The sequence below is a fragment of the Astatotilapia calliptera genome, chromosome 9 (genome assembly GCF_964374335.1).
Source record: "Astatotilapia calliptera chromosome 9, fAstCal68.1, whole genome shotgun sequence".
In the NCBI taxonomy this organism is placed as follows: Eukaryota; Metazoa; Chordata; class Actinopteri; order Cichliformes; family Cichlidae; genus Astatotilapia; species Astatotilapia calliptera.
Window position 1 is genome coordinate 21,644,191 of NC_137430.1, and position 13,608 is coordinate 21,657,798.

The 13,608-nt window shown below is 36.6% G+C and overlaps 1 long non-coding RNA gene across 1 annotated transcript; it reads right to left on the minus strand.

The window, feature by feature from the left end:
* Positions 1-8,357: 8,357 nt before the first annotated feature.
* On the minus strand, positions 8,358-10,765 carry LOC145430954 (uncharacterized). The gene is made up of 4 exons (XR_013911307.1): positions 10,679-10,765; positions 9,731-9,802; positions 9,054-9,155; positions 8,358-8,880 (listed from the first exon to the last, which is right to left on the minus strand). It is a non-coding gene; the product is annotated as an uncharacterized LOC145430954 (long non-coding RNA).
* Positions 10,766-13,608: the final 2,843 nt, after the last annotated feature.

The window sequence follows — 13,608 nt, forward strand, 5'->3', positions numbered from 1 at the left end:
AACAGGTTGTTTTCTTCTACAAGGCCAGTTTCATGACCCTTTTCCTTTAAAGTTTGGATGACAATATGGCAATTTAGGTTTATATACCACAAGTATTTATTTATTGCTAAATTTAAGTCTAATTATCCATCCATCCTCTTCCACTTAGAAACCCAGACCTCCATCCTCCGAGCCACCTTCTCTAGCTTATCCAAGAGAACACTTCCCAGGCCAGCCAAGAGACATAATCCCACCAGTGCCCTGGGCCTACCCCAGGGCTTCATCCTGGTAGGACATACCCAGAACACCTCACCCCAACATGCATCCTAGTCAGAACCATCGTAAACTCAATTTAAAAGCAGAATAATGCACTGTAGATGTGAGTGTGAATGGTTGTTGTCTCAGTCCAGGATGTACCATGCCTCTCATCCCATGACAGCCAGGATAGATTCCCGCCTAAGAGGAAAAAACCTGATGGATGTTTGGAACGGTCCTTTTCACCAGTAATTCTGAGCATCAGTTCTACGAGATATACCATAGAGTCAACAGGAAAACACTAATATAACAGAAATGCGCCATGGTATGGTGGATGTTTTATGTATTTTCTGATAATTTCTGGCAATCGGAATCCATTAGACTGATGAAAAAAATTAATGGTAAAGTATAATATTTCATTCTAGAATTAAAGGAGGATGATGTACAAAGTAGTATAATACAGAATAATACTGGAATATCGAACTTATTCTTTTCTTGTTTTTTCTGTCATTTGCACATAACGATTCCCAGATTATTCTGTCTTTCACCAAATAGAGTCATAAATCAATTTTCTTTGATTTATTGTTCAGACTTGTAGATGTTATTTATCTTGTTTTGAGTGCACTCGGCCTTCTAACAGAGGTGTCCAAAAATGTGTACAAACCGAAAAATAGTTTTCAGGCCAGTGATGAAAGAGGCCTGGAATGAGTCACCATACAGTGCTGGTGCTCAGGCTGATAGTGATACATCACAGAGTCTGTGCTTCAGTGACTTCTAGTACAGTCCACACTGTACCTCAACAGATTCAGTAGAATAAGTCAATAAGAGACCAACTAGTTAAAACGAGTACAAACAGAAGCTGAATGGATCTTGAGCATGGATTTATGGACCAGGATTAACAAAAAAATTTTTAAATGTAAAGGGTTCTGGGTATTGGAGCTTAAAAGCTTAAGCAGTTCTTCAGTAGACATTTTGAGGGACTTTCAGTAAACCATTGGCTCAAGCTTGCTATGGTCCAGACTTGCAAACAAATGGTGTACATTGGAAGTTTTTAAATGGCAACCTTATAGAAAAAATAACTAATACCTCTCAGATCTTTCAGGCTGTAAAATCGTCATCTGTATTATGCCCGAAGGAAGATCGATAAACAACATTCAGGGGCTTCAGAGTGAGAACAGGGGACCACCAAAAAAAATCATATTACTATTATCCAAAAAGGAGAGAAAAACATCATCAACTTCAATTCATCAAACTCTCTTTGTGTGGATTTAAATGCATAATGCACATTTGCGCAAAGTACTCCTCTTTCTCAGTGTATAATCCCATCTTACTTTGAAGCAGCCTGCTTTGTATCCAATACAGGAAATCACATACAGTGCACTATAGTGTGAATAATCACAGGTTTTAACATGCATCACAGATCTTTGCGAAGCAACACCTGCCAGTGTCCTATTCTAGAGTCACATCATATCTGCATCATCTTTCCCTGACTAAAACTGAAACGCCAGATGAGAAAGAAAATAATTTAAGCTCTTTGCATTTTACCAATTAAATAAATATCAATTTGGCACAGATTAAGAAGTGATACTGTACAGCTGTCTATGAAGGAGACAGCTTACAGGTATTCAAGTAAAAAACATTCACTTCCACTCTTACTTTGCGCAAAATGTGTACAAAGTATCTACAGCCCCTTGAAATGCTGTAAATATTAAATCCAAAAACACAGCTCATATTTAATTTGTGCTCATGGAGCTGAAACGAGAGGATAAGCCAGTAGATGGCGCTAAATGATCATGGACGAGGAGCGCTCTTGATTTCAACAGGAGATAAACATCCTTATCTGTACAGTCCTCATACATAAAATTTTAATATAAAACAAGACACGTTTTTGAGTTTAACACAGCAATCAACTGCTTTCAATTAGTCTTTCACATGTGCTCTTTTTTTATCTTAGTTATCACTGCGTGACTTTTCCTCACTCAACCATTATTACATCACTGTGACTGTACTGCTCTGTGGAGCTGATGCCACATCTGTAGAGCTGTTTCTGCTGTTAATTAAATTCACTTTAAAGCTGCTGGTGGTTCAGGTGAAAGTGTAAACCTCAGTAGTGCTTCTGTTCGGTACTGATTAGGATGAAGATGAAGATGAATGTTGTGTTAGTCATTTTATGGTGCATGCAAAGAGCTCAGATTTTGCTCTGCTCACTCGGGCTTTAAATGCATTTCTCTGCTGTAATTGATGCTTTGTTTGTGAAAGTAATCACTCTGCTTTGTTTAGAAAGGGCACGAGTATGCACAGCTATTAATATGCTCGAAAATCACACAAACACACACACACACACACACACACACACACACACACACACACACACACACACACACACACACACACACACACACACACACACACACACACACACAAAAAGCTTAAATCCTTTCAGATGACAGCGAGGATCTTTTTCCCCCGTCTCGTTACTCCTCCTCCCTTTGATATAAAACAGCTCCTTCATCAAGTTTAAAAAACGTGATGAAATAAGAGTGATTTGGATGATGCCTCCTCCCATGCAAGACTGCTCATCTCCTCAGCTAATGTCTTCAGCTAATGACTTGAACTAAACACAATTGCAAAAAGTGTCATTGTGTTCAAAAGTATCGGACAATAGTTTTAATGGCACACCACAGTAAAAGCCAATTTTACAAATGAGCGTTAGATCAAAGGCACTGTCAAAGTAACAACAGCTGTAATAGAGGATTAGAAAACAGAGAAGTAGAACCATTAAGTCCTCACAGTATCCAGCTTTAATTACTATTATCATTCATAGTTTGTCAAAATGTCTTCAGTGAAAAATGTCTACCATTACTCACATTCGCTTTGACACCATTATACATATCCACCGATTCTTTGGTTTCCTTCCCTTTATTTGAAATGTGTTGTGCTCAATACATCCAGTCCCTCTTTTTTCACACGTGCTGACTGTTAAATGTTACACAATGTGTGTGTGTGTTTTTTTTTTAAATTGTTTTTCTCCCTTCGTAAAGGGCGGATCTGTCAACAGAAAGTATTAAAAATGGTGAAATAAACACAATATGCTCGACAGACTGCCAGCAGGGAAGCCAAAATGAAACAAACACATTCCTTTGTTCTTCTTTTGCATTAGAAAAAACCCACCGCTCTGCTTATTAATCTAATAGTGCCCCAAAGAAATCATGACACAAGACTGTAGGAAAAAACTCCTGAAAAAACTCTTATATGCAACATGATGCGAGCAATGTGCAACCTGGATTTATCAGTAACTACGCAGCTGTATGCTCTGCGGTCAGGGATATTCTGCTTGCTGTGGCTTCTCCTCTCAGTATTTTAATTCCCTCCTGGATTTCTCTGGTGCTGATTGAAGACATTTTGATTCTTGCCGCCTTTGTTGTTAATCTCATGTAATTTAATTTGACACAAAACCCCTCCTGCAGTTTTTAAACCCTCAAACAGCCACACTTATCTCCCTGACTCCTCCCATCACTCAGTCAGAAACACAGTTATGCATTTCTGTTAATACTACCAGCTTCTGCTCTGAAACAATTAAACTGCCCTGACTGCCTATCCATATTACCAGCAGAAGATGCGTTAGACATATTGAATAATTATTTAACAATACAAGATGATAAGATCTCTACCTTAAGTCTCACAGGACAATGAAATTTAAAAATAAATATAAAGCATTTGTAGATGTACACAGTCGTGGTCAGACGTTTACATCCACTTGTCATGAACATGAACGTCGTGGTATTTTGGGGCTTTTAAATGTTTCTTTGGAATCTTTATTTCTCAGGATGGAATAATTGTACAGCATACATGTTTAATGAAGTGAAGCTCTCAGTGAACTCAGTGAAGATCTAAGAAGGTTTCTTGAAGCCATTTCTAAACAACTGCAAATTGCAAGATCACCAGTTCAAACAACTGTATGTCAGTAAGTTATTCAGATGCCTCACCACTTTGCCAAGGTAGGGAAGAAGATGCAAACTGTCACCCTCAAGTGAGAGGAAATTGATTAGGATGTTCAGGAATGACCCAGGAACCACCAAGGCTTAAGCCCGCCGTGAACTGGAAGCTGCTGGAGCAATATCTACATTGTTGACAGTGAAGCATGTTTTAAATCACCATTAACTGAGAGTGTCCCAACCAGGACAGAAGCCACTGCTCCAGAATCGACACAGTCAAGCTTCAGTGAAGTTGTAGCTGCCCACAAGTATAAGCCAAATAAGGAAGAGAAAAATTGACCAATTTCAATTACAAGAGGTATGTTTGAAGGATTAAAGGGGAGGGTTTCAACTCTAAGAACATTATACGAACTGTCATGCATGGTAGTGGTAGCATCATGCTCTGGGGCTGTTTTGGTGTCACTGGTACTGGTGCATACAAGGGGATGAAATAATGAAGGATGGCAACCTCCAAATTTTTCAAATTCACCTCAAATCAGCTACAGACACAATTGGTCATTCCAACAAGACAATGATCCCAAACATATTAAAGAAAATAGTATTGGAGTAGATAAAGCAGGCTAACATTAAGCTTCTGGATTGGCCTTACTGAACTCAAACCTCAACTGTTCCAAGAAGAGTGGCCAAATATCCAGCCAGAGTTATGCCAGAAGCTTGTTGATGGATACCAAAAGTCTCTGGTTGAAGTAAAACTTGCTAAGGGACATTTTAAACCTTAGTATAATTTTGACCTTGTGTGGAGAAAATCCAAAATAACTTCATTCAATATCCAGTTCAAGTCATTATAGATGTATCATGTACTATCATTCCACCTTGGGAAAAGAACAGTTCAAAGAAATCTTTAAAAGCCCAAACTGGTATTTGACATTGACATTTATGCCCATACTGAGTGGATGTAAACTGACTGTAGCTGTACATAGGTAGCTTAGATATTTCATTCTTCAGCAAAAGCCCATTATTCCTTGAATTTACTTCTTGCTGTTACAGCCAACATCCTCATCCATTTGCCTTTTGTTTTCAGCATTTACTTGTGTACATCACTTTACAGGCAGTCAATTAAAAAAAAAGGGACAAATTATTGATGGCAATGAAAAGCAAGTTTTTCTTCTCAGTTATTCACGGATAAATTGGTTGTTAGGCTTTCGCATATTATATATTCCTATAATTAATAACTGAAAACAGTCAATAGATGTCATGTTATATTTCCTTGCTGCTATGAAATTGTCAAATTACACACTGTACAGAAAATGTCACTTTAAAAAAAATCTGGTTGTTGGAAGGAACGAAAATGAAAAAAAGATTCTCTGTCTTTATCTCAAAAAAAAAAAAAAAAAATCTAGTGTAAAGCAAAAGTAAAGCATTTTTCAAATTCTCCAAAGCTTCATGCACCCATTTAAACTATTCAAAACTGAACCCTTCCAACAAAGAAGTGACACATTTTAGAGGTCACTCATTTACTCTTAGAGGTAGAACGAAAATAGGAGATCTTTTGTTGCCACAGCATATTTAACAGCAATTGTTTTGGGAAATTTCTCTAAAGAGTATTTGATTGCCTCACCAATGGTAGAAAGTTTGAAACATAGAACAACAAATGTCTGATAACACTGATAACTGGATAAGCTGAAAGGAGAGCATACTTTACTGTAGCTGCTTTGACCTGCACCTGATTCAAGACCCTGTGTGAGCATTGTTGGATTAACTCATTAGTTTACTGCTTTGCTGTCCGTCCCACTTTGAACACCCGTTTTTGATAAAAATATCTACATAAGTCTTTTTACACGCAGATAATATCCCTATGTTGAAATGATAATTTGATTAAGGAGTATTATGTAGGTATATATATACACACTGAGTAACATGTTGACACTTAACACTTAATGTAATCTCAGTTGATACTGATTAAATAACCCAATCCAAATGGCATGCGTTGAGTGTTTTTACCACCACAGCTGACATGAGTATATGTAGACTGTGCAGTGCAGTTAATTTCTTTTCTTCAGAATATTTCAAAGTTTAAAGAATGTGGAAATTGATTTTTCCATAGAGATGGTGGTTTTCAGTTCTTCTTGATACAGGCTGACTAAATCTTGATGAACTCAAATCTTCTACCCGACACTGAAATTCCAAACTAAAATTGTGTAAAACTGAGAGTTTTGCATTATACCTAAATGGTATGATGCTAAATTGATAATCCTTCAACCTTTCTACCTCATGTCAAATATGCCCGTTAATTTTATATTGGTGAACAGTGCCCTTGCAATGGGCCTTTAACAAAAGTGATATATTGAGTCTGACAAGTTAAAAGCAGCTTCCTCCTGTCAGTTACGGTAAGAATGTCCTGGACAAGAAGTGTATACCAGAACCTGCACAAAGCTCCTTGAACTTGTTCTGTGAACTTCATGCACAACAGACAACTTCCTGCCAAATGTCCTGAACCTTTTAAACTCATTATCCACGTCAGACTTTCCAGTGTATCCTCCACTGAATCATCAAACCAGTGGAGCAAAAACACATCTAATGATGCAGAGACAATTTGATGTGTTTTGTCCAAACTGTGTTCTGCATGAAGAGCAATGTGTTTCCACACTTCGCCTGAGATTTCAGTGGGTGAAAAATTTATTATACATCTAAAATACTCTAAGTAGATTTCATGCATAGGAATCATTAATGACAGTGTAACCCTAGGATGTTATGACCTGGCTCAAAAGCCTCAGCGCAAAGTGAAGACTGAAACTAGAGTTTGCAAAGATATTACTTACTAAGCTCAGCTACAAATGACAGCCAAGAGACCATAACAAGCTTTGGCAAGAAGTGGTGTCTCCCCTCTAAGCTGACCTTAGGGATGCATTTATCCACACCTCATAAGCTATAGACAATCAGCCATGAATGCCCAGACATCCAAAGACTTTTGGACTGCAAATGCAAGAAGAGTAGGGGTTGCAGAGGGCATAGCTACTGAGTCCTTTTAAACTCTCTTTGTTACATATTTTATGGCACAAGTGAGAAGGAGCAAAACAAAATAAGTTCTGAGTACACTGTAAAAACTGTGACTAGAGGTTACTTAAAAAAGTTATGGCAACAAAGTGACACTTGAAATAATTAAGTAGATTTTAATTTCAAAAGATTTATGTAAAATGTAGAGAAAATGTTAATTAAATTCAAATAGAAAACAAAAGTAGATATTAATAGAATTAAACTGTAAATATGTGTTGGATTTAGGGTCAAAATCTCAAACTGAAGGTTGAAATTGCCCAACTTTACCAAAAAAAATAATTGATATGAAATAAGTCTCTGAGAAAAATTACTTTGAATTTACTAACTATCTGGCAAAGGTTTAGTAAAAACTTCCTAAAATATCCATTACAAAGAAATGAAATCTTCTTGTTTTTTCAGTAAAACTCAAATTGGATTCAATAATTTTCCAAATAAACCTTAAAAATAATGACTGAATAATAAGAGAAAATGAAATGAATTTTACTTATTTTCTGAGTAAAATGAATCAATTTCACAAAGAAAACATCAAAACAGTAATTTGTTTTATTGTGGAAAATAAAACACAGTAATTTATAATATAACATTTTTCTGCTCGTATACACTGAATTCTCATCAACAATCTCCTGATCTCCTAAATACATTCCTCTGCTGTAAATTTGTTTTAGTGTCATAAACAGTTTATCACACAGCTTTGTGTACAGAGCAACAGCAACATAAACTGCATGAATGTAAACCAGTTTTGTAAAAAAGAAATTAATCTTTAGACTGTAATATCAACATGAACCTGAAATTTGAATATCCTTTACCGTTTCCTTTATCTCTGTTACTTATTTATGACTGACAAACAAAAACTTTAGTTTGTCAATCTTTTGTTAAATTGAATCACTCAATATAACTGTAGAACAAAGGTTTTTTACGCTCATGTACATGGAATATCAATAATGTAAATCAACCTTTTATCCCAATTTGGATGTTTAACCTGAGAAAATCTAAGACACATGTAAGAGGAAGTAACATTTCTACAGCTACAGGACTGCACTTCTGTTAAATTTTAAAGTTGTTTTAAACCAATGTTTTATAGTAACATACACTATAAACAAAGAAAAGCTTCACTAGTGATTCCTCCAATTTGCTGCCTTTCAAACAGAATATTCCTAAGAAACTTGTAGGTAATAAAAAACAAAATTAAAATGAAGAGCACAAATACAGCCTGACACATTGCAGGTCATTTGGGTAAGATATGAATAAGATGAAATTAACTTAAAAACTGAAAAGATAGCTGCATCTAACAAAGACAAACCAAAGGTTTTCAGTGAGCTTACTTCCCTTTCATTCTTTCAGAGTCCTCGTTTAAGCCAATAACTTGTTCTTGAGGTTGTTCACTTTTGGTGAGAGCTTAGCACAATCCAGTTCAAGGAAAAGTTTCTGGAATACTTCCAAGGTGTATTTTAGCTCTTTGGGATAGGCAAGATCGACTGCATATGTCAATCCAACCAGCATTGCGCATGCTCTTGGAAAATTGCCCAGAGCAGGCATAACTCTCACACCCTCCAGCACAATGCCAATGTCATCCTCCTCAGATCCAACAGCCTTGATTTTGTAGATTTTCATCCTCTGTTCAGAAAAGATCTTGTGACACACCATCCTCATCAGCATCCTGAAACAACAAACACATGGGTTTTCTGACTGTAGTTGCACACATGAAATATTTCCTGGACACATCCTGTAGCTGAATGACAAATAAAACATGATAATGCCTCAAATTATTTGAAACTTGACAAACACATATGAATAACAAAAACAGAATAATGTTTCTACTTCAACACTTACACTGTACTCTTTGATCAGTTGATCAATGGACTCCCCAAGGTACACCATCAAGCACTGAATAACCAGATTTCTGGTTATGTTATTGCTAGGATTGCTTGGTGACTGAAAATGAGCAAGAATTCCAAAAATTACCATCAGATAAGTGACCATTTATTAAGACAAAACTGTGAGAATTGGCAGTATTAAAAAAAACTGTTAAATATCAAATTATCATCACATGGAGCATTATGTGCGATAATTAGCTGATGTTAATGCACATGCCTGGGTGCTGACAGTCAACACAAAGGTATTGTCAACATGCTTGACAGGTTCAATCTTTAAATGTGTCGTTTTAGTAAATTACATTAATTTAGTCATTTAGTTTTTTTATCTAATTTAGTTTATGTTCGTCAGAAAGGCTTTTTCCTTCTTGGGACAAAACAAAAACCCAGCAATACCTGTACTTGTGTTTTTTTGTTTGTTTTTTGTTTGTTTTTTTTACTAAGAATAGACATGTATTTAAAATACAAAACATGAAACCCATAATTGTGTTGTTAATTATATCAGTGACGTCCTGGCGTCCTCTTGCACTGACAAAAACATGCAAACAAATTAGTGGAGCTGTGCACCATGCAAATGAAATTTGACAAAAAAATTCTTTAAATAAAATTCCAAGCTGAAATGTCTGTGGAAAATACCTTGGCTATGATAGCCTGCAACTTCAATCCCATGCTGATCAGGTGAATTTAAGTTGAGGGATCTTCCATTACCTGAAAGGAAAGCAACATTATCATTTTTGACGTTTAGTCAGCTGTGTAAAAACCAAGGAGGAACCCACCTGGGGGATTAATAAAGTTTTATTTTATCTAATCTAATCTAATAACTTTAATCTCAGCCAAACCGATTTACTCACGAACAAATAAAACACTGAAAAAAACCAAACAATAACATTTTTAGGTTGTCTAAGTGACTTATACATTACGTTTAAACTGAGTAGCGAAACCCCGCGGTGATCTGAAAATGATGTGCGGGGAGTTGTGCCGTTCTCAGCGGCTTCAGTGACACTCGAGCTCCCGGCTTGCTATCGAGCTGGTGGGTAGCAGATGCTCCGAAAACGTCGAAGCACTTTTGCAAACATGCGATATCTTGATAAACCGAGCAGATATTTGATGTTTACACAGCTACTTTCGCGCCTGAAAATATGTTAAAAGTTTATTTTGTGACCCAGAAAGATTACTAAGAGTAATTTTAAAACTTAGTAGCGGCCGCCATTATTGGAAACTGGAGTTCGAAAAACTGACTGTGGCTGACAAAATCACTCACAACTGACCGCAAAACCTTTTCATGAACTTTTAAACGTGGATGAAAGACGTTAAAACTCATCGGAATATACCGTTGATATTTTTTAATACGGTAAAACATGTGGTTAGTTAAAGCTGTTCAGTAACACAGTCGTGAAGGCTTGGAAAGTGACCTTGTGCTAGCAGTCCACTAACTGCCATTTGTGTAAAAATACGATACTATCATTACAGTGATGATTATTAATAAAATTTCGACGTATCATACTGTTTAAAACCTTTACTCAAAACCGATATACGTTATTGTTTAAACCGTGTCTTATATTTGAACAAATTAAGAAGTCTTACCTCTGACAAAATGGAGACGTCCACTCATGAAGCGCGTGTGTCCTGCACGTGGCACAAAGGATTATGGGCGGAAGTGTACAATGATTAAAATGAAAATGCTTTCATCAGTTAAATCTATTAGATTTCTTAAATTTTTTTAGTACTCAAACATTTTTTTTAAATCTACTCAACAAACCATTGCTGAATTTACCCCAAACAAAACTGTGTAAATTTAAATAACTGAACATCTCAAAATTGTTGAATTTTGCTTAGATTTGATTAAAACTACTCATACACGTTTTTACTGAGTAATAATTACTATTACTCTCCTATTAGATTCTAATTAACCCCAATCACAGTTTTTACAGTGTAGTGCAACTAACTCAACCCCCCCCCCCCCCAAAAAAACCCCAGAATGGTTCCCATTGGTGCTATTTTATTATTGCACTGACCATCAATGATATTATCATTATTAATGGCAAGCCTAATGAAGTTAATTTATAAAGATGAATCTCATTTGAAAACTGCATATATTTTAGTATGTACAATAGCTAATGACAACTGACAGATGAATGTAGATTAACAGGGCAGTCAAGTTTCACACTACCTATGAAGCACTGGTTGCTTTTGGAGGCTGGAGTTAGGTTTAGCAAGGCTAAAATGGTTGGCCGTCCACCCGATGCAAGGTGAAAAAGGATCAAAGAGCGATCCTTGTTCCTGAACTGTAAACTGTAATTTTCCAACAAAGACAAATTCGGTGTAACATCTCACACTGATCTTTTCATACCTCTCATGGACCAAATGAACTTGGTGAGGTCTCTGCTATGTAGGAGAAGTAGAATTTATGCTAGAGCTGTTTTCTGTCCTCTGTGTGAGATCCCACTCTGGCTCATAAATTATATGATGTTTTTCTAACATTTGCATCTCCTTTCATAAATTTTATGTGTTATTTTGTTAGTCACCCTTGTTCCATGTTTCCGGTTCACCTTTTCCCTGCCCTCCTGCGTGATTGCTTCCTCCGCCCTAATGGATCGCACCTGTGTCTAATTGTCTCCCTTGTGTATTTGAGGAGCATGTTTTCCCTCCCTGCTCTGCCAGATTGCCTAATATGTACTTAGTGATGCAGCAATTTCCTAGATTTTCTATGTTTTTGACTCCGTCTGTTCATCTTGGCTAGGCTGTTTAGATTTCCTTGTGCCAAATCCATTTTTAGTTCAGTAAACTGTTTTGCCCTTACACAGTATTCATATTTCATTCCTTTATAGTATGGTCTGGGTTGACCTCTATGTTAATCTCAGTTAGCTCTCTGTTATTTCAGAATAAATTGAGTTTAATTTTCCTAATTTTAGATTTCCAGATATCACATGTGCTTGTACTTGCAAGTGCATCTCTCGTGACTGTTATATGTCCCTGTTTGTTATGCCTACCATATGCAGTTAATTCCATAAATATTTGGAGGCAACTTTTTCTAATTTTGGTTCTGTGCATTACCACAAGGGATTTTAAATGAAACAACTGTGATGCAGTTGAAGTGCAGACTTTTAGGTTTAATGCCGTGGTTTGAACAAAAACATTGCATAAAAATGTGGGGGAACTAAAGCAATTTAAACACAATCCCTTATTTCAGGAGCTCAAATGTAATTGGACAAATTAAATAACTGAAAATAAAATTTTAATTTCTAATTCTTGAAGTCTTGAACTCATGGACATCACCACATGCTGGGTTTTCTTTTTAATGCTCTGCCAGGCCTTTACTGCAGCAGCTTTTATTGCTGTTTGTTTGTGGCCCTTTCTGTCTGAAGTTTAGTCTTCAACAGGTGAAATGCTCAATTGGGCTAAGATCAGGTGACTGACTTGGCCATTCAAGAATATTACACTTCTTTGCTTTAATAAACTCCTGGGTTGCTTTGACTGTATGTTTTGGGTCATTGTCCATCTGTATTATGAAACACTACCCAATCAAATTGATTGCATTTAGCTGGACTTGAGCAAACAGTATGTCTCTGAACACCTCAAAATTCATTCAGCTGCTTCTGTCTTGTGTCACATCATCAGTTAACAATAGTGTCCCAGTACGACTGGCAGCCATGCACGCCCAAGCCATCACACTGCCTCTGCTGTGTTTTACAGATGATGTGGTATGCTTTGTTTGGATCATGAGCTGTTTTTGCCATCACTCTGGTAGAGGTTGATCTTGGTTTCATCCGTCCAAAGAAAGTTTTTTCTAGAACTGTGCTGGGTTTTTAGATGTTTTTTCAGTACAATTGAGCATTTCTATTCTTGAGGCTTATAAATGACTTGCACCTTGCAGTGAACCCTCTATATTTACTTTCATGCAGTCTTCTCTTTATGGTAGACTTGGATATCAATGAGCCTATCTCCTGGACAGTGTTGTTCACTTGGTTGGCTGTTGTGAAGGGTTTTCTCTTCACCATGGAAAAGATTCTGCGATCATCCACCACTTTTGTATTGCGTGGGGATCCAGATCACCAGTGCTTTCTTTCTTTCTCAGTATGTACCAAATGGTAGATTTTGCCACTCCTAATATTGTAGCAATTTCTTGGATGGTTTTTTTCTGTCCATGGTGAGAATACAGACATTTTTCATGATAGTGTCAAGTTCCCTGTTCAACTCTGTCACCGCTGCCTGATTTAAAAAGAAAAGAAATCACAAATACATTAGAATATTATACATTTTCAAGAGGTCCTAAATCCCCCACTTTCCTTGTTTAGTTCCACACTGGGAAATCCATCTGAGTACATTTGGGTCAAATTTGTCCTACAACAGCCTCAATGCACATAAAATTTTGTCACACGTTATGCACATTAAAATTTTAGACCACTTTAAGAAAAGTAATCACATTTTAAGCTAAAAAAAAAAGAAAAAAGAAAAAGAAAAAGACATTTATGGTGTTTGGAATGCTGTCAAATGTCAAAATAAGTCAGTCTTGA